Raw genomic sequence first — 19344 nt, forward strand, 5'->3', positions numbered from 1 at the left:
TCTGTCACGTGTCAAGCTCTTTGCAAACTGTAAAGTGCCCATGTGCAAAGAAAGTGTTCTTTTCATCTCGTATCTAATGAGGCAGCAGAGAAATATCCACTGCTGGCGGGAAGGAGTCTTTGCAGACCTCGCTGCCGTTGGCCGCGGGACCGTGACTCCGTGGCCCCTGCTGCGGGCCGGGCTCCCCCGAACCGCGGCTCCGCGTTCCCTGCCAACCTTGCGAGAAAGCACAGTGCGTGGCTTCCCTTAAAAAGCCCAGATTCCGCTCAGGTGGCCCGAGTGCCGCAACGTCCCTTTGCACATTTTACAAAAGGTGTCTGGAAACTCTTTTTCCCGTGGAGGATCCACGGCTGCACGTTTCGGGGCGAAGTTGGCAGATGTCCTTTCCGCAGCCCAGAGCACAATTTACGGAAGCTGAGGACCAAAGGGAAAATGGGAAGCAGAAGGGAAATTCTCCCCTCTACCCACAGCAAACGTGGTCACGTGGCCAACAGCTGGAAGGCACCATACATGGCCCCTGATATAATCAAGTGGCCACCCATCTGCTCGGTTCCCAAAGCAGCGAGGAAAAAATAGCGTCCCACGTCCCACGCACTCCAGCTGTCCCCGGCATCCAGCGCTCGGTGATTTTTTTTCTAAAAATAAAATGAAATAAAATCATCACTTTTCCAATCAGGAGAGCGCTTGTGTAAGGAGCAATTACACGAGACAGGAGCCACGGTCCCCAGTCTACCTGGTTCCCCAGGGTAAGGGCAGGAGTCATCCCTTTCTCGGAGAGGGGCGCCCTCTGAGCTGGAGCCTCCAAGCCCTGCCGGCGTCCGACGCCCCTGCCGCAGGCACGTATCTGGAGGAGGAACTTGCTGTCTGAGTCCCACCGGGGCCACGGTGCTTAAGTCCTGAGCTCTGTGAGCCCCCCGGGAGTTTAGTACACCCTGGGTCACATTTAGATTCTGTGATTTCTAATCAGATCCCCGCAGCCTCCCTCTGTGGAATGTGGACATATGTCAATATTCCAGAATAGAACTGGCAGATATTTGCGGACACACAGCCTTTGGGTATGCCAGCATTATCTTCAGGCAGATTCTCTTTTAGAGGAAACACAGACCAAGCAAATGCTTCCCCGTGGACTTCAAGTTTTAGAGCAGAAATTGCAACAGAGAGTCTGCCCTTAAAAGAGGAAGGAGGCTGATTCTGCGTGACGGCAGGAAGAGCCCGCCCTCCTCCACCCCTGTCCCCCCCCCCCCCCCCCCGTCAGGTCAGGTCCCCAAGTACACTCTCTGCCTGTGCTCGACCCAGTCAGTTGCCCCTTGGTTCAACTTGGGCAGCACCTCACGCGCACCGCTCCTGGCTGAAGTTTCATGAAACCGATCTGCCTTCTTCATGACATCGTCCAGTTTTTATTGACTTAAGAAATGATTATTTGGTATCGACCGAGCGCCAGCCACTTGCAAAGCGGCTCACGTGAATTAGCTCACGCGATCTCCCTAACCGCCCTGTGATTCAGTCACGGTTGCTGAGGCCATTCTACAGATGTGGTGACTGAGGCGCCTTGCCCGGAGGCGCCCAGAACCAGCACCTGCACCCAGGCCGTCCAGCTCCAGACTTCATACTCTCTCCGCTGCTGCTCTGCAAGCATCTTGCGGCCCAGAGGATCATCCCCCCCTTTTTAATTGCTGCATTACCTGTCCCCTGCCAATTCAACACACCCTCATTGAGAAAACGCTCGTGGCAATGATAACATTTTAAAGATATGATTGCAGGCTCTGGGTGATAAATACACATGTTGCCCTAGGAGCTCCCTGTGAGGGCAGTTCCGGGAAAGGATGCTTCATGCCAATCCCTGATTTCCGCAAAGCAGGAAATGGTACCGAACCGCTGTGGAATCAGGCAGGCAGACGTGAGGCCATTTGTTCTCCAGCCCCGAGACAGACTGGTCCCTTTCAGTCCCCGCACCCAGGTGAAGTTTTGACCTTCTTTTGTTTTAACCTCTTTCTCTCTCCCCCTCTGTCTCTCTCTGTCTCTGTCTCTCTCTCTCTGTAACATTGCCTTTTAAATCAATCTTGGGACGTGGTGCTAAGGATTACTTTGGAGGCCTGAGTTCATCTAAAAGGCTCCTGTGATATTTTCAGACATGGTATTTGTCACTCTGTGATTTTATTTTTCCTTTGCAAATGTTTTAACAAACATTCAAATCTAAAATTACTCCAATCTCAATTATCGTGAGACTGCTAAAAAAAAAAAAAAATACAGCAAGGACATTAAACACACGCTCCTCTGAAAAGGTTTAAGGATAAATGAATGCTCCACACGCTACTTGTCAGGAAGCATCTCATGGCTTCTTCTAGTTATTAATCCGGAAGAGGGGGTGCATGGTACCGTTGCCAGGTTTGCAGACAATGCTAAAAATGCTGTCGAACAGAAAGACGTCAAGCTGACAGGGATAGACGGCAGCAAAAAGATCCCGTGAGGCTGGCTGAGTGGGCGGGAAGAGGCAGAGGAGCTTCAGAGTGGGCAAGTGTGAGGAAACGCATCGTGGGGAAAGTCAAGTACGGCAGGGCTCTCCTCCCTATCAGAGCCACGACACCGGAAAGACACTTGCAAGTAATCAGAAAGTGGAATCTGCATGTGTAAATATCAGTACCCTATGTAAGAGTGTTTCATAATTTACAAAAGAGCTATGCGTGTGTGTGCGCGCGTGTGTGTGTGCACACACATACATTTAGCAATCCCACCGAATTTTTTATGTGTCTCCCATGTAAGTCATTGAGGCTGGCAGCTTGGTTACAGTTACATGGCTATTGAGTGATGAGACAACTGGACATTCTTCTCGACCTCAGCGACTCCTGATCTCGAAGGCGGCCATCCATATAACCCGGGTAGTGCCGTGTTTCCGGGGCTGTTGTACCCAAAAATGCTGATTCTCTCCTACAAAGCATCAGAAATTCTCGAGGAGGTAAACAAAGAGTAGAAGCACCGTGGACAGGACAGGTCTTTCAGAGTCAACACTGCATTTAACCTTAAGGACGCTGTCGAAAATATGAAGCCTTCTCTTACACGTGCCCTCTGTCATTTCTGTACCACCTGTGGATTTGCTTCTTCTGGATAGACAAGAGAACACCCCGCCTTATTTATTTTTGTGGATCTGCAAATTTTATAACCGTTCTGTTCTTTCTTTTTTCCTCTCCGTGTTAGTTTCTGAGAAGCAAAAAGTCAACTTTGCAGCCCACGTGCAGCACATTTAGGGAAACTTATAGAAAAAAAAGGGAAAGAGGATTTAGCACGGACTCTTAGTTTCACTTGAAGCAAATGCACTCCGCAGGGCTGACCGTCGGTGTGACAAGCCTTGGGAACTTCGGTTCCAAGCACGGGGGTCACTTGGCACAGAGCACATCGTGCGATTCAGCGTGTCCCGTTCTGGAGCATTTTCTCTGAACTTACAGCCGTGTTCTTCTCCAGCCTCTGGTATAAGTTTGCCCGGGGTTTTCCCGGCTTGCATCTGTCACAGTCTATGACACATGGTCCCTCTCACCTTGTGGCATTCTTGCTCCCAGCTGTAGTCCTGGCTTAGCCACATAGGCAGGGATGTTTGTCCAGGTGGGATCAGCAGCAGATTCTTTTAAGTTTCTCAAGCCACCCCCGTAAATGGAACCATGTAACATCATTTATGTCTCATTGGAGGCCAGTTTAATTTCTTAAGTAATGAATGGCCCAATTTATGATCGGATTTTTTTTTAAATGCCACGTTTGTGGGGCACCTGGGTGGCTCAGTCAGTTAAGCGTCCGACTTCAGCTCAGGTCACGATCTCATGGTCCTTGAGTTCGAGCCCTGCATCGGTCTCTGGGCTGATGGCTCAGAGCCTAGAGCCTGCTTCCGATTCTGTGTCTCCCTCTCTCTCTGCCTCTCCCCCATTCATGTTCTGTCTCTCTCTGTCTCCAAAATAATAAACGTTAAAAAAAATAAAAATAAAAAAAATAAATGCCACGTTTGTCACTGGGATGTGGAGCCAAGCAATTTGGGAGCAAATATCTGTTTCTATACTCGGTACAGACTGGCTATTGGTGACACTCTTCGTGGGTCATGATAAGGGTCTCCTTGAGCGTGTGCTGGAGAGAATGTGCGACTCCTAGGCAGAGATCTTTCCAGGAAATGATAGATTCGAAGTTACGATATCAATAAGCGTTTCTATACATTTCTATTTGGCCATTCATCACTGGCATTTTCCCCCCTTAACATTAGACATTCAAAATGGCTTTGTTCCAATGCGAAACAAAGATAAGTTCTTTTACCAGCGCACGATTCAATGTCTGGCACACTTTACCTGCACATCGAATGCTTGTTTAAAACATGAATTTGAATGCAATCACCTTGAATGTTTGCTTGATTGCCTCCACTTTTCTGGAGGCAGGCATTTCTATTATCTGTACTTGTTGGGTAGGGGAGATAAAAGGGACATTTGGGGTCTAAAATACATGAAGCGAAAAACTTGCAGTAAGTTGGTCAATATCTAAATATGTATGTTATTGGACAGTGTTACTCAAAGACAAGAAGAGCCCTTGGATTTTACCCCAATCAAAGCACTTTTGAGCCAAGGGAACTAAGTGACATGCTCTAAGTCACAGAACTAGTTCATGGCCAAACTGGGGCATCCGGGTCAGAAATCCTACCCAGTGTTGCAGTGACTCCTCGCACAGAACACTCTCCCTGAGAGCAACTCCTAGATTCTATGTGGGCTTAAGCCTCCCATTCTCCAGACATGGCTTTTAAAATTCAGCTTCGTTATTAACCCTAGTAGTGTGTTTCCACGCCAAGGAGAGCACCCGCTCTTCAAGTTACGGACTCGTTGAGCCCGTTTCTTGTCACTGGGCAGGACACTTCACACCGCTCCACATGTCTGATCCCAGCAGTGGACAAAATCGGGAGGAAAAGTCTCGTGTCATTTGCAAATGTGATCAAGTGGCCTTGAGTGGCATCTCTGGAAGGAAAACCAAGGCAATGCTTTTCTTCTGGATGCGGACCACCTTCCCAACCCAACGCACTCTCTTGTAAGGCCATCGAGAGGCCCAGAAAGCTTCCCCTTCCCTGCTCAAGCAAAGGTCCTTTCTCTGGCATCTGTCCACACTGCCGTGACTTCATCTTCGTGCTTACCATGAAAACCCTTTAGAACATGTCCCACACCTTTTCCTAACGGCTGTGGCTTCTCCATTGCTCAACCTTTTCCTTCAGCGAATCGCTTTCTTCATGGGATGCTGTCACCTGCTCCTTCCCTGTGTCCTTATCACCACAGAAGTCCTGACAACCACCAAGTTATTGGACTCAGAAGTCTTGGACTCCTTGTGTTTTTTTCTTCCATTTTCCTGAGTGTGACCCATACCCATTGAATTAACCGCCGGATTTTATGGATTTTATTCATTAAAAACATCGAATCTGACTTCTGCAGTATCATTGCTTTACTTAAGAATTGATACTCTCAGACTCACGTTACTGGAAACATATTCCTGATGGCGGTTCTGTCTCTTCTCCTTAAAGTTCATCCTTCCCATGACACACCAGTTCCCCACGGTCGCACTTACAGAGGGCGTATTTACATTCTCTCCCTGCCTGATTCCTCAGTTTCCTTTCTCACACGCCCACCCCCTCCCCCTCCTCACTCTGGCCACATTTGAAATCCTGTTTGGCTTTCTAAGCATATCTTGAGCTTTCTCAAATCTGTATTCATTTGTAGATGGACTCTCTCTGCTTAGAATGTTATTCTTCCTGTCTTAGCTCGGGCTGCTGTAACAAAAATACGACAGACTGGGTAGCTTATAAACAAAAGGAATTTACTTCTCACGGTTCCAGAGGCTGCAACTCTAAGATCAAGATGCCACCTCGGTAGTTCCAGTGATCACTGCCTTCCTGGGTTGTAGACTGCTGGCTTCTCCTAGCTCCTAGCATCCTCACCGGGCAGAGGGACTAGGGAGCTCCCCAGGGTCTCTTTTATAAGGACACTGATCCCATCATGACGGCCCCGCCTCATGACCTCATCCAACCTGTGAGTTTTAGGGAACACAAACAGTCCATAATATTCCCTGCTTACCTGTAACCTACAGATAAGGTGTCCTATCTTCCCTCCTTGGGGGTTAGTTTCCCTTCCTGTGGGCTCAAAATGCGCCTTCCCTTTCCCTCTGACCTCACACTCTTCACCTGTGACTGCAGTGAATCACAAGTGCAGGAATGTCTCCTTCAGGGGGGCACTGGCCACCTTCCTCTTGGTCCCCCCCCCACCAGCTTCCCTGCACCCCGGGTAATGCTTGGTGACCTGTGAACCGAGTGGAGAGTGGGAAGGGAAAGGCATACGTGGGCCACGGGATGTAAGATCTCGTGATCGTGATCTTCAGTGAATCATTTCCCGTGACAGTGTTTCATTTTACATGGTTTTTTTTTTTTCATGAAATCTGTTGATTTACATTTATTTTCTCTCATGACATTAGTTCTGCCACATTAAACAATTCTATACTATTTGAATATTTTCACTTTAAAATATGTCCGGGGGTAATAAAGCCGAAGAAACACATTTACAAATGAAAACAGTCTAGTCTCTGCTGATTCTTCCCTGGGACCATTTGAGCAGTCCTCCCCCAGCGTTGCTTTCTCGAGGAAGGAAATGCTAACACTTTGTGCAACATTCATAAAATCCTGGAGGCTTTTTAAAAAAAACAGAAAATGGGATTCTGTGTCCAAGAAACATTCTACTAATAGTAGAAAAATTATAAGCCAGGGCAGCTATAAGTTAAACAAAAGTTACTTTCTGTTTTTTGTTTTTTTTTTTTGCTTATATGTGACATGTTTGGCCACAGAGCTAACTCAAAGTACATTTTCAATTTTATTTTATTTTTTTTTTATCCTTGGCTACTAACCCATCTTTTAATGACTTACCTTGAAAACAATATATTAGTTTCTGCTCCATTCACCTCACAGAGTTAGATGAAATAAAGCATATGAGAGTGATTTATAAACTTGGAAGAACCATATACACATTAAGTACTTTTTTAATACGAGCAATCAATCATTAATCACTGCGTGTCTACTATGTAGAAGTTGTACATGCTAGTTAGAAATACAAAGATTTAAAAATCCTGGTCTCTGCTCTTAAGTAATGTGCAGTTGTTTTGCAGAAACCAAGGCCAGAAATGGTAAACTATGAGCGACAGTCCGCAGTAGGGAGCCTCGGTGGCCTGGCCGCACCAGAAGAACACAGAGGGTGGGGGCGTTGAATGCCGTTTCAAGGAAGTAGAATCAGAACACCTGGTCTTGAAACGTAAATGGAATATAGAACGTGTTTAGTTTTGGAATATGGAACGCTAAGATGGTCCTGAGATTCTAGACCACTGGTGCCTTCTACACCCTGTTCAATCTCCTGTCCTCTAGTGCGAAGGGACCTCTGATTATTGAAGGGGCATCACTTCTGTTATTAGGTTCTGTCATGTGACAAAGATGAAGTGATCCAAATGTAATGAAAGCCCCAAGCAGTTAGGACCTTAATCAAATTTGATTCTCCCTGGTGGGCCTGACCTAATCAGGGAAAGCCCTTGTAAAAGGGGGCTGGACCCCCCGCGAAGAGACAGACTGTCTCCGGCTGGCCTCAAAGAAGTAAGCAACCATGAGTCCTGTGGCCATCAGGGAATGAGCTCTGAGGGATCTCGGGAGATCTTTTCCCAGGCAAGCATCGGATGAGAAAGCAGCCTGGCCCACCTGGGGGGGGGGGGGTACAGCATCGTGAGGCCTGGAGCGCCAGACCCAGCCTAGCTCTAGCTGGATTTCTGAGCCACAGAAATAATAAATGCCAGTGACTAACTCCGTGGTAATTTGCTATGCGGCAGTAGAAACCTAATACAGCCGCTCTTGCCCAAGAGTCCGCAACTTAGACATGTCCTTGAACTACTCTTTTGGGTTTTACAAGCCAGCACTCTCTCCGGAACACCTTCATCATATGAGCTGCTCAGAGGCAGGTAGAAAGGGGTTTCTGTCAGATCCCACAGGCAGTGAGCGTCCTCCCCTAGGAGAGGCCGGGGCCGCGTGTCCAGAGAAGAGACCTTGGAGCGTCACACGGTGTGTGGACCACGATCCTTATACTCTCGTGCCCGCGGCATCTCATTAGGGCCCCAAAGAACAAGATGAGAAATCATCCGGTTCTCCTTGCTTAGATCACGCTGGTGGTTGCTTTTCCATGATAAATTAGTAATAACTCTCAGGCACATTTGGCAAGCCGAAGAAAAATGGATTTTTTACAATGCATTGAATAAACATCTTCCGCTTGAATATCTCCTACACTTCACTGGCTTCAATACAGTGCGAGTTTATTGACGTACGTACTGCGAGCTACGTTTGAATGATTGCTTCATCTATTATGCTATGCTACATTACATCGTGTTCCTTTTCTGCTTCCATAGCCCAAAGACTTATTGGAATCAGTTGTTTCAGACTCATAAAATAAACATGACTTAGAAAAAAAAAAGATTATTGTACTAAGAATTCCACCAGTCTTTTGAAACTACATCCTTGATTATTTGTTGAAATTCATTTCATTTTTCTATCATTATCCCAGTGCCTGTGAAGTCCTACCACAGAGTATAAACGTACAATCTGCTCAGTGAGGCAGTCTGTAATAAGCTAGCATGAAATGGTTTCAGTGTTATGGTTTGTTGACTTTTTTTTTTTTTGTAAAGAAACTAGCACCCATAAAGCAGAAAGTTTGTTTGAAAGTGTGAATTCTAAAATGAGCCTTTTTCTAAAACAACTCCATCTAAAATTTAATTAAACGGCCCTGTCTTTATCAATAGACCATCTACATTCCATGGAGTAGATATTTGTAACAAGAAGATTTATGAGTCTGTGGAAGCAGCAGCATGGAGGAGAATATGCACAGAAACCAGAGGCTGGAATCCATGCCTGGGAGGTCCTCCATCCGTCCTTCCAGACCCGCCTTCCACTCTCCCTACTTGCGATGCACCCCCGGGGATGGGCTCCTTCACCTTTAGCTCTCCAGCTGAATTTGGCAACTGGGAGGCACCTGGGCAGGACAGGAGGGTGGGGTGGACGGTGAGGTGGGGGCGACACATGCATTCTGCTCCTTTCCTGGCGGATCCTGGCAGGTTCCCCCAAACTTCCTCTACCCAGGCCACCGCTCTCCTCATGGGCTTTTCCACATGGCCCTCTCTGTCGGTTTTAGGTCCCTCTCTAGGGGGGGGGTCCCACTTCACCTTGCTTTGCTTTCCCTAAACACTGCCCCCGTCGTTGTCAGTTGTCAACTGTCCCTTCGTAAACTCTCTTCCGTGTCACATTTGATTATCCCAACTGTTTTTTGCAGGGGCCCATGATCACACAGTTGTGATTCATTTGGAATCCCCTATAGGTGCGTCCTCTTCTCCCCTCTTCTAAAAATAAGGGGTGGGGCGCCTGGGTGGCTCAGTCGGTTAAGCGTCCGACTCGGGCTCAGGTCACGATCTCGCGGTCCGTGGGTTCGAGCCCCGCGTCGGGCTCTGTGCCAACAGCTCAGAGCCTGGGGCCTGCTTCGGATTCTGTGTCTCCCTCTCTCTCTGCCCCTCCCCGGCTCATGCTCTGTCCCTCTCTGTCTCAAAAAAGATAAACATTAAAAAATTTGTTAAAAATAAAGGTAAATATTTCTGCTCAGATTGCCTCATGAGCCTATTAGAAGACTAGAATGCGGCACTAGGTGGCTAAATTCAAAGTTTAACGCTTTTATTCCACACATGTACATTGAAGCCTTGGTTTGTGCGAGACCCTGGAAAGCCCCTGTGTAGGAACACAAAAGTAGATTAGACGTGATCTCTGCAGCTTGTCGCTGTGAGATCAGGGAGCACACAAGTTCAGCCAGCTCAGATCCCACCGGGGCGGGGAGGAGGGGGGTGGAGCTTCCAGCAGAAGGTGGTACCAACGTTTGCGGGGGGTCTGCATGCAGGAATGGACTGGCCTGGACTAACCCAGGATGAGAGAGAACGGAGAGCAGGGAGAGCAGAGACAGGGGACGCTGACAAGCCTGGTTGTTACTAACGAGGCCCAAAGTGTTCAAGGCACTTCCGTATTTGCCGGGTCTCAAACTGTGGGCCACTTTCCTAACAGGAACGTGATCTAGGTCAGCGGTCGGTTCTCCGAGTGTGGCCCCAGGGCCAGAAGTGTTGGCGTCGCTGAGAATCGGTTACAAGTATGAACGCTCAGCCTCACCCGGACCAGCTGAGACAGAAACTCTGGGGGTGGCGCCCACCAGGCGATCGCCATGGAGCCCATGGTGAAGAACCAAGGCTGCTGTGCGAGGTCAGCTGAAGGTGGGCAGCGGAGGAACCTGGGATCCAGGTGGGGCTCCAGGTGGGGTTCCGGGAAGTGCGCTTGGCCACAAAAGACCCTGAGTTAGAAAGTTGTCCTGCTTCTGCCCCAAACTCCATCCATGACTGAGGCCGATCCCCCTTTCTAATTTTTTTTTAATGTTTATTTATTTTTGAGAGAGGGAGAGAGACAGAGCACGAGCAGGGGAGGGGCAGAGAAAGAAGGAGACAGAGAATCCGAAGCAGGCTCCAGACTCCGAGCTGTCAGCACAGAGCCTAATGCGGGGCTCGAACCCACGAACCGTGAGATCGTGACCCGAGCCGAAGTCGGACGCTTAACCGACTGAGCCCCCCAGGCGCCTCTTTCTAAATTTTTACACATAGCATGGGGAACTTGAATTCTTTTGTCTGTAAAGTCTCTCCCATGTATTTTTGTCTCATACGAATAATGGGGAGGTGTTAAAGATAGAGACCTACGCTCAGACCTCAGTGTGGACCCAACCTGCTACTTCCCGATCCTGTGACCCTAAGGCCTCATCGCCTTCCTTGGCCTCAGCTTCCTTCTCTCAACTGAGAGTAACACCATCCACCTTGCAGGCTCACTGGGAGGACAAATACCACCACTGAAATGTGAAAGCCAGCTTGCTTCTCTTTTCGTTCTGTTTCCCTGCTGAGGTCTCCACGCGTGGTCTTGTAGACACGCTCTCCAACTGCTTAAGCTGGGTGAGATTTCTATGACACGTTGTCATGGTCTCACACAGCCACCACCCCGTCCCCCCGCCCCCAGAGCTGGGTTGTCACTTTGCCATTTGGCGGATTACTTGGTTGATGTCGGCTCACCTATGAGATAAGGAGCGCCATGATGGAAATGCCATGACTTCTTTCCATCCGTTGCATGTTTAGTGACTACAGCATGGCTTGAATATTTCTTGAATCAATGCATGAGAAGTCCTTCAAAGCAAGTTCCCAGCTTTTTAACTGATCAGGCCCACAGGAAACCAAGGGCTGCAATGAAACAGTTCCTACACCTTTACAAACACCTCTGAGCACCTAGAACGAATGAGGCAGTGTTCTAAGTCACTTTCCTCGTGGGATTGTTCACCGGGAAGACATTTGAAGGTGAGAGCCTTGCTCTTTAAATGCTGCCTCAGCCAGCCAAGCTCTCTGCCATAATTTATCCTGTTGCCCCGAGTTTTATCCTCAAGTCTCCATCTCCGAGCCACCTGAGGCACCTTGCTGAGCTCTGCCTTTAACTCGGGCATCCTCACATCTGCACCGCCACCTGTCCCACTGTGGGTTTACTGCTTCTCTGGTCCTAAATCCTGAGGCTGTCTTGCTTTGGATCTCTCTCTGTTTTCTTCTCGGCTGCTATGGAATGTTCTCATTTATTCTCTCTCTCTCTCTTTCTCTTTCTCTCTCTCTCATATTTACATAGATAAATATCAATATCAATATATATCATATATCAATCTATATTGATGTATCTTATGTATCAATATACGTTATCTGTCTTTATCGGTAAGAATTGGCCATGTCCATGTTTCTTTTGTTTTTTTTTTAATGTTTTTTTTTAATGTTTATTTATTTTTGAGACAGAAAGAGACAGAGCATGAACGGGGGAGGGTCAGAGAGAGAGGGGGACATAGAATCTGAAGCAGGCTCCAGGCTCTGAGCTGTCAGCACAGAGCCCGATGCGGGGCTCGAACTCACGGACCGTGAGATCATGACCTGAGCCCGAGTCAGACGCTTAACCGCCTGAGCCACCCAGGAGCCCATCCATGTTTCTTTCTTAATCAATACATGTTATCTATCTACCGGTCTATCTGTATCAGTAAGAATGGGCTAGGTCAGCGTTTCCGTTTTTGACTTCTGAGAGCAGACAAGGGTGGGTTCCCAGCAGCATGTCTATATGTTGAGAGACGCCTGCCACCAAACTGCTTGGGCACACGTTAGCAATTAGCCAAAGGCATTTGGATCCTTCAGTCATCACTGCCCTCAAAATGCCAAATACACTGCTATCGGCCGTCCCCGTGTGTGAGAAAGCAGTGTGGGACGTGGAACTGCAAGGATGACCGGGCAGCTCCGATGTTGCCCCCGGTGACAGGCTCTGGCACCCCCCAGGGAAATGCCCAAATGCCAACCGGTGCAGAGGGCGCAGAGATGTTGGAGGCTTGGGGGTGTTAAACCGCAGCGAGGTCCTCCCAGGGTGACCCATGACCACCCGGGGGCCCGCTGTGAATGTGAGCCCGCCCCCCTGCAGACTGGGGCCGGCCCAGCCTCTAACACCAGTGAGGACCTCCAAGACTTCCAGATGATGCTGATGTGTGGTCGAGTGCACAAGCCCCTGGCCCAGGGCACTATACTCTGTCATCGAGGATGAGGAGCACGCCTGTTAAGCTCACCGTTCACCCTGAGGTGACAGTAAGCCTCTTCCGGTGTTGATCTCGTGGTGGTCACCCACCACACCAAAGGGTTGTATGGAAAGCAGGGATGGGAGGGATGCGGTCCACAAATGACTCAAGGCATGTATCCTCTGTAGGAGGTCCCTCTGGGTCCCTCCGTGTTGTCACAGCTGGTCCCCAATGTTCGTTCTCACTGCTTCAGCGTTTGCTCGTGGATGGGAGAGGGGCTTAGACGGGGAATCACACAGAAGTCACGGTACAGCCGTCTACAGATTACAAAGCTCCCAGCATTCAGACCTCCAGGACCTCATATGCCCCTCACAGCCTTGGGAGGTGGGGGGAACAGTCTTCGTGGCTCCTTTTCTGCTCCACCGGCTGTCCTGATCTATGCAAGAGTCAAGGTGAAGTCCTGCTGCTATCAGAACCCCCTACCCCCCACACCAGGCTGACCGCTTCTAAGAAACAGCAGTCTTGGGCCTGGGACCGCTGACACCAGGGGACAGAGCAGAAAGAAGTATGTTTTCCTCCAGCATCAGGTGCCTGGGCCCCAAAGCCATCGAGAGACGGCCGTCACCCCACTAGCATACCCACCCACCGCCACCTCTGAACAAGTCCCTCCCCCGACCCGCCCGCCGGGGACTTCAGCCTGGAGCCTGACAGTGCACATCAGGCGGATGCAGGTGTAAAGGTGGCCGTCCGACTACCACTGTGTGGCCGTGGGCAATGCATGTGGCCACCTGCGCCCCAGGCTGCTCACCTGTGAAACGGAGACCTGGGTGTCCAGCTCAGAGCGAGGGAGAAGAGTAAATGACGGAAAGGGCCTGAGGACAACCGTGCCACTGTAGCAGGGGCTCCTGAGTGTCACCCCACCCCTCTTTCAAACCTCACCTGGCCGTTGCACAAACACGGTACGAACTGGCCGACTCACTTCCAAATGTCTTCTCTTTTGCCGCAAGCAGCCGATTCTCACCGAATGAGTGTGCCCTCTGTTTCTTCATCTGCCTGTTCATTTGCTACCAATCTGCCCATCCTAACATCTGTCTCTGAAGTATGGACCCAGCGTCTACCATGCTTCCGAGGAACCCTGAGGAGAAAGGACCCGGGTGAAAAATCCCCTCGCACCCTGCCCTTCGACATTTCCCTTTTCCCCTCAGGATTCATCCTCCAGGCCGCACCTTGTGAGTCCCCCAGACAGAATCATGGCGATTTTTTCTGCACTCAGCAATTTAAGCCACTTAATGGACACAGACTTTATCACCACCAACTTTTTTTTTTAAGGCATTTATGTGTGTATATCTTTTTATAATTTAAAAAAATTTTTTTAATGTTTATTCATATTTGAGAGAGAGAGACAGAGACAGAGTGTGAGCAGGGGAGGGGCAGAGAGAGAGGGAGAAAGAATCCGAAGCAGGCTCCAGGCTCTGAGCTGCCCGCACGGAGCCTGACGAGGGGCTCGAACTCAGGAACCGTGAGATCGTGACCTGAGCTTAAAGTTAGATGCTTGATGGACTGAGCCACCCAGGCGCCCCTACATGGGTATATCTTTAATTACATTTATCCATGTACATCTTTCTTCCCCTCTAGAATCCAATAAACTTCTCTCTCCCCCTCCCCCTTCACACAGCATCTAACAGAACGTTTTGCAGTTAGTAGGCTCTTAATTTGTCATTATTCTATTGATTACAAAATCAAGAAATGGGACTCTCCTCCTCCCATGAAAAAAAAAAAAAAGGACATTCAGGTTGAAAAGGAGTAAGTATAAACCTGTTCACTCTCCTAAATTGGTTGTTCTTATTCTCTAAGGCTTGCTTCCAATTGTTGCCTATAATTCATCACCACACCTTCGACTTATTGTATATGTTTAGCTTCACTTGAGGTCCGAAAGTACTACATTTTCCTTAAATGCACCGACGGATCCAGAAGCAATGATTATTACTTCAAACCTAAAAGTTGGAGCCGTTTCAAGACGCCCCACATGCCCGCACCTCTGTCCCCCCGTGCTCCTTAAAGCCCTGAAATGAAGTGGTCATACCGTTTGGTCATTTTAATCAGTGTTCATTGGACCAGTAAATGGAAGACAGATAATCGCCGATCATTTGGGGAGTACTAGGTTTGATTTGCTTGAAACTAACAAATGGAGACCTTCTACTGAGTGAAAACAGGGTAAGCCCCCGTGACTCCAGAACAATTCCTGGTCGGAACATTTCTCCGGGCGGGAACTCTGAAGGGCAGCCACACCTCAGCTTTGTCTGCCACAAGCGATCCCTTCATGTCCACAGCATTTTTCTCCTGAGGTTGGGCACCACAGATGCCATAACTTAGGATGGGCCTTACGTTTTGCATCCCTCAGTCCCTACCCACGTGCCAGGCCGGCAGAAACGTGTGCAGTGTCTGAAGGGCCACCATGAATTTGCACATTGGTTTTGACATCGTATGTACAGTATTTTTGCCTCTGTTGATCTGAGGAGCGCTTACATGGTCCGTAAGATGCTGGGCAGGGGTAGACCCTTCAGGAAGCCTCCCACACCCACCAACCCACCCCAGCCTGACTCAGGCCACCCTTCCCCCTGCCTCCCCTGTCTGTCGGGATCGGCACACTGCATATCCGTGTCTATTCAACTGGGCGATGAATTCCATGAAGGCAGAGAGTGAGACTCTCGTCATTTTATCCCTGGTGACTTTTTAATGATTTTTCTCATTTAAAACGATTTGTATTTGATGGACGTATAAAAGGGATTTCAAACTCCCAACTGGTGATGTTGAAATGGCCATTTCTAACGTGGACAGCAAGAGACCAGATGTTTGATCGAAGATAACTTTTTGTCATCCTTGGTTTGCGGTCGTGGTCCTCACATGTGAGAGATCCATCTGGCCCTGGATCCTAAGGAAAGGAGGGTGATCTCTGAAGCTAGCCTTCCACTTACACAAGCCAGCTGACAAGACATGATTGAGGGATTTCTCAGTTGCCTGTTCAGTGCCCTGCAAATCTCCCCTCTCCCCTGCCATTTCTCCCCTGTCATTATATCTTCAGTGCCTGGTATGAAATTCCCTGCACGAGTTGCTTTCTTGATTGAGAAGTCATCTAGGATACCAGTGTTTTTAAAGGGGGGGTGGTGGTAGGAAATATGAGCATTTTGGTCAACAGGAAGAGGACAGTTTTCAAGAGCTCCCTTACTCCCAACTGCAAGGATGGGGGTTCCCAAAATTGCCCCCAGTTTTGACAATTCACTGGGAGGACTCACAGAACTCACTGAAAGCCGTTATACTCAATTGCGGTTTATTAAAGGAAAAGGATACAGACCAGAATCAACCAAAGGAAGAAACGCAGAGGGCAGAATCTGAGAAGGTTTCAGAAGCAAAGCCCATGGAGTCGGGACATGTCACCCCCTGGCCCGGATGCATGATGGCACATGGGGAGAGTTGTCAACCAGAGAAGCAGCCCCATGGTTCAGACTTGAGGAGCTTCACTAAGTAGGCATGAATGACTGCCCACAAGGCTGATCTCAGCTCCCAGGTCTCCCGAAACTCCGTGAGCCAAAGCCCTACCCTAAATCACATGGTCCTGCTTCCTGTGTGTCTAGCTCCCATCTCAAGAGTATCTGGCAGAGCTGGCCCACCCTCAGGCCAGGCTCTGCCCAAAACAACGACAGTCCTATCAAACACAACCAAAACAACCTCCCAGAAGCCACAGGCCTTGTCTTTAGGCAAGGCCACATTCTTTCTTCTACCAGAAACGTTGCAGGACCCCATAGTTAGAGAGTTCAAGGAAGATTTGACACAGCCCAGAGAACGTAAAGTGGCAGCAATATTGGATACTGTCGCATTCAGTGGCAGACAGACTAAAGCGTGAGTTTCAGGTCAGCCAGTTACTAACGGCAAGATTCTAGACTGTCACTTCATGGCTTTGAACCTCAGTCTCCTCATCTGTGAAATGGAGGACACGGTTGTACATCAGATGGTGGGCGGGGAGGGGGGATGGGGGGTGCTGGGGCACCTGACTCTTGCTTTTGGCTCAGGTCGTGATCTCACAGTTCGTGGGATCGAGCCCCGCATCGGGTTCTGTGCTGGCAGTGGGGAGCCTGCTTGGGAGGCTCGCTCTCTCCCTCTCTCTCCGCCCCTCCCCTACTCACACATTCTCTCTTTCAAAATAAATAAATAAAAACTCGTTTAAAAAAAAATTGGGGGATTAACTTAGAAACTGATTTTTAAGCATCTGAGATAGTCCCTGGCTTCAAGCAGGTGGCCAGTAAATGACTTTTTTCTCCCATTTCTATCTTTCTCTGCTTCCTACTCCTCACTAACGAGGGGGTCTACCGAAGCAGGAGAATGGTTATAACAGGAGAGATTCTTTTTTGTTAAACACACAGGCGCACGCACGTATACACATATATACTTAAAAAAAAATCCACCCTTCAGTTCTATGTTAGCGATTTCAACAGCTGTGAGTCAAAAGGAACTATCACAGGGGTGTGTTTCCATGGCAACTGCCATGGTTACAGAGGAGGAGAAAAGAGAACGAGAGACAGACTTCTTGTCCACTCTCCTCCCATGGCGTCCACCCAGGGTCACTCCACGCCTCCTTCCAGACTAGCAACCTGCTTCTTTCGCCGAAGCGATTCTTGAGTGACGGTGCTGGGTCACTTGCATGACGACCGCAGAAGGCTCTGGTTTCCCAGGCCTGTTCTCTCACCGTAGAAAAGCAACAATACAATGAATCACTTCAAATGGTGATTGTTTCATCACTGAATCACAGGATCTGGATATCCAGCTACCCAAAAATGCTTAACGGTGGTGGGGAGTGGGGAAAATGAGAAGGATGTGGTAGGGAGGCTGGGGGAGGCGCTCTTGATGAGCCGGAGGGATGATTCAACTGCCTTTTAGGGCTCATCCCACCCTGAGTCCAGAATAATCATTTCAGGCATGCGTCTGTGACATTAGTAGGGTAAATTCAATAGCCTACATGAAGAAACAGACATTACTTCCCAGGAGTCAAGAACTCGTGAAGGAGGCACAAAATAGAACTATCGAACTAAGAGCTTTAGATACATAGTAAAGCATGGATTTAAAAATATATATATATTTTAAGTCTATAAAGGAAGTCAGGACATGGTGCAGATCAGAGAAATGTCTGAGGAGGCAACGGGCAGCGAAGTGTCCGCTGGGTTAGAAAGTCCTCGTCCTCAGCTACACCAAGGTCCAGACACTTCATGCCACATCTGGAGACTCGTGATCTGACCTCTACTTACCCTTCTTGAGGGCTGCATGCTTCCTCTTGCCTCTTTGCCTCCGCAGGTAATTGTGGTTCTATCTCAAGTGGATGACCATCAGCCACACCCCTGCCACCTTCCACCTCACGGGTGGCACGTCCTCTCGAGTGACGGCTCGAGCATCTCCTCGTGTGTAGGGCCACCCTCCTCCCCAGGTAGTCTTGGGGCACCCGTCTCGGCACAGGTGTCCTCAGCCTCTTTCCCCAGCCTCCAGGGAGTCCACCACCACCAGCAGCAGCCCCAGGGTCACCTCTTCCCGGAGCCTGCCCAGATTTTCCAGCTAGTCCATCTCTCAGGCTGCCCCTCTCTCGGAGCGTGCGATACTGCCCACCATGCAGATTCGTTTATTCGGAGGCCTTGACTCCGCCGCCGGGCTGTGATTCTTAAGAATTATACAGACACTTGATCTATTCTTGCGTGCCTGCCGTGCCTGGCATCTCCTAAGACAATCGTGGGTCAAAGTAGCAATTCTGGAAGAATATATGTGGACCGAGTATTTGTTTTATCAAAGAGGACACACTTCACAGCTATTTCTAGAGAGGATGTTTATTTCCGTTGTTCCCTCATTGTATCAGTCTCCTATGGCCGCTGTAACAAAATTGCACGGACCTGTGGGCTTAAAACCACAGACATGTCCTCTGGCACAGTGCAGAAGGCCAGAAGTCCGCAGTCACTGTGTCTGCAGGGCCCCGCTCTCTCTCTCCGAGGCCCCTAAAGGGCACATCCTTGTCTTTTCCAGCTTCTGGGGGGTAGGGGGACACAATGTGACCCACAGCCCGCCTCACTCCCCTTGCACGGACAGGAGGCTATACCTGCTTGTGGGGTCTGTGTCACTTGAAGACTTAGTCTTTCAGGATCGGGGTCCTTTTCTTTGGTGCCTTATTTTCACCCCCTTGTTGTTTTGTTACTTTCAAGATGTACTTTAAATGTCATCAGCACGTGGTTCCGATGGCCTCCCGGCCCTTCGGATGGGCAAGGCGAGGACGAGGAGAGCAGGCAGGAGCAAGCACACGCACGTGCACACGGCTCTGGAAGGAGCAGGGATGTCTCCAGAGCATACGGAAAGTGGGGACACGCAGAGGTGCCCCGGGAGCCGGGATGCGGCAAAGAGCTTTTCGGGGCTCAGGTGTGCAGGGGAGGGGATGGAAGTAACCAGCAAGTCCCTTGCCTGGGGAGAACCACCAGTGAGAAGAAGCAACTGTCAAGTGACAGGAGTAAACAGCACACGTTTGGGTTTGCAAACCAGACAAGTTGTGGCTGCAGATGACAAAAGAAAAGAAGAGGAAGAAGAAGGAGGAGGAGGAGGAGGAGAAGGAGGAGGAGGGGGAGGAGGGGGAGGAAAGAAGAGGAGGGGG

Source organism: Panthera uncia (genome assembly GCF_023721935.1).
Source record: "Panthera uncia isolate 11264 chromosome A3 unlocalized genomic scaffold, Puncia_PCG_1.0 HiC_scaffold_12, whole genome shotgun sequence".
In the NCBI taxonomy this organism is placed as follows: Eukaryota; Metazoa; Chordata; class Mammalia; order Carnivora; family Felidae; genus Panthera; species Panthera uncia.